The sequence below is a fragment of the Malurus melanocephalus genome, unplaced genomic scaffold (genome assembly GCF_030028575.1).
Source record: "Malurus melanocephalus ecotype Western Australia unplaced genomic scaffold, MMel_1.1 scaffold_1859, whole genome shotgun sequence".
NCBI classification, from domain to species: Eukaryota; Metazoa; Chordata; class Aves; order Passeriformes; family Maluridae; genus Malurus; species Malurus melanocephalus.
The window spans coordinates 4,818-7,343 of record NW_026625091.1 but is presented as its reverse complement, the minus strand read 5'-3'; the positions used below and the strand labels follow the sequence as shown (position 1 = coordinate 7,343).

The following is a 2,526-nucleotide window of genomic DNA, read 5'->3' as shown; positions in this document are numbered from 1 at the left end:
CAAAATCCCAATTAATTATCTCCCCAAAATCCCAATTAATTATCTCCCCATTACCCCTGTGTCCATGGGAATCCTTTCCCTGCTGTCCCAGGGCCCCCAGGCTGATCCCAAACCCCTTTTTCCCGGCAGAATTGGGTTTTTAAACGGTTTTCAGGTGCTCCAGGGACAGCCCCAGCCACTCTGGAAATCCATCCCAGCCCCTCCCCACCCTCCCAGCCAGGAATTCATCCCAAAATCCCATTTATCCCCCCTCTCTGGCAGTGTGACCCCACTCCCCCTGCCCTAATCCTCACGGATGTCACCATGTCACTGTCACCCATTCCAAAGTGACACAGCCCCCACAGCCACCCCTCCTCCTCTCCCAGGGCTCCTCCTGGCCTTGTCATCCATCTCTGGCCCCAGCCCCAATTCCAGGGTCACTTCCAGGGTCCCTCAGTGCCCAGGGACAGGTCCTGTGCCAGCTCTGGTGGCACTCCCTGGTGGCACACACAGTCCCTTGTGTCCCCTGGGCCATGCCAGGTCCTGTGCCAGCCCTGCTGTCACCCATGCCACCCCCTGGGGTTATGTCCCTTGTGTCCCCTGTGCCGTACCAGCTCCTGGGGACGGGTTCTGTGCCAGCTCTGGTGGCACCCCCTGGTGGCACACACAGTCCCTTGTGTCCCTCGGGCTGTGCCAGGTTCTGTGCCAGCCCTGCTGTCACCCCTGGGGTTGTGTCCCTTGTGTCCCTCGGGCTGTGCCAGCTCCCGGTGCCCACCCCTGCACCTCCAGAGGATGGGAACTGTCCCGGTGTCACCCAACCCCGCTCCTGGTGACACGGGGGTCCAGATGTCTCCTGGGCCAGAGGTGTCACTGTCCCCCTCCTGTGCGGGATTCCAGTGTCACCAGCACATCCCATGTCCCCATAATTCCTATTCCTCATCCCACACTGGGTGGCTGAGCCACCACTGAGGTGTCCCCAGAGTGGGATTGTCCCTTTGTCCCCTGGGTGGAGGAGTTTTTCTGGGGGATTCTGTGATTTTGGGACAAAGCAGGAGAAACATCCGGGCACGGAGCAGCTGGATGTCCCCAGGATGGTACCAGCTGGATGTCACCAGGATGTCACCAGCTGGATGTCACCCATGGCTGGGGCGTCACTGTATGGGATTCCCTTGTCCCCATAGTTCCCAATCCCCATCCCACACCGGGATTATGGGCTGAGCCACCACTGAGGGATCCCAGCGTCCCTGGGCTGGGATTGTCCCCTTGTCCCCTGGGAGTTTTCCTGGTGGATTCTGTGATTTTGGGACAAAACAGGAGAAACATCCGGGCACGGAGCAGCTGGATGTCACCAGGATGTCACTGTCCCCTCCTGGACATGATTCCCGTGTCCCCATAGTTCCCATTCCCCATCCCACACTGGGATTGTGGGCTGAGCCACCACTGAGGGATCCTGGTGTCCCCAGGCTGGGATTGTCCCCTTGTCCGCCTGACCCTGGGGGTGGCATCTGGGGACAGAGCTCCCACAGCCCCCCATTGCAATGTGAGGATTGGGGGGAGCTCCAGGGCTGGGATTTGTCCCGAGAGGATGATCCCAAAAATCCATGGATTCATGTTATGCCTTAAAAACAGAGGATTTTTTTTTTTAAAAAAAAAAGGTTTGAGGTTTCAAACTCCGGGGCAAGAAGAGTTTAATTTTGAGAATCCTAGCCTAAAACCAAAGCTAAAGCTAAAATTTCCTGAGGGAATTGTGGAAACCAGGAATGGGGCAAAATCTGGGAATTATGGGGAGGGTCTGGGAATTATGGGAGGGCTTTGGAATGGGGCAAAATGTGGGAATTATGGGAGGGCTTTGGGATTGGGCAAATCTGGGAATTTTGGAAGGGCTTTGGAATGGGGAGAAATATGGGAAGGCTTTGGAATGGAGCAAAATGTGTGAATTCCAGAAACCAAGAATGGGGCAAAATCTGGGAATTATGGGAGGGCTTTGGAATGAGGCAAAATCTGGGAATTACTGGAATTGCGCAAAATGTGGGAATTACAGGAAGGCTTTGGAATTGGGCAAAATCTGGGAATTATGGGAGGACTTTGGAATAAGACAAGATATGGGAATTACTGGAGCAGGTCATGGAAATAGGGCAAAATGTGGGAATTATGGGAGGGCTTTGGAATGGGGCAAAATCTGGGAATTCTGGAAACCAGGAACTGGGCAAAATCTGGGAATTATGGGAGGACTTTGGACTGCGGCAAAATGTGGGAATTCCAGAAACCAGGAATGGGGTATAATGTGGGAAATATGGAAACCAGGAATGGGGTATAATGTGGCAATTATGGAAACCAAGAATGGGATATAATGTGGGAATTCCAGAAACCAGGAATGGGGTATAATGTGGGAATTACAGAAACCAGGAATGGGGTATAATGTGGGAATTACAGAAACCAGGAATGGGGTATAATGTGGGAATTATGGGAGGGTTTTAGGAGCTGGAGATGCTCTGGGCTGAGCTGGAGATGCTCTGGGATGGTTTTAGGAGCTGGAGATGCTCTGGG

The 2,526-nt window shown here is 53.8% G+C and overlaps 1 protein-coding gene across 1 annotated transcript in view; it reads left to right on the top strand.

Annotated features, from left to right (window-relative positions):
• Window positions 1–2,526, top strand: part of LOC130587404 (metal transporter CNNM4-like) — an 18,244-nt gene that overhangs the window by 10,907 nt on the left and 4,811 nt on the right. The gene's annotated exons all lie outside the window — the stretch shown is intronic.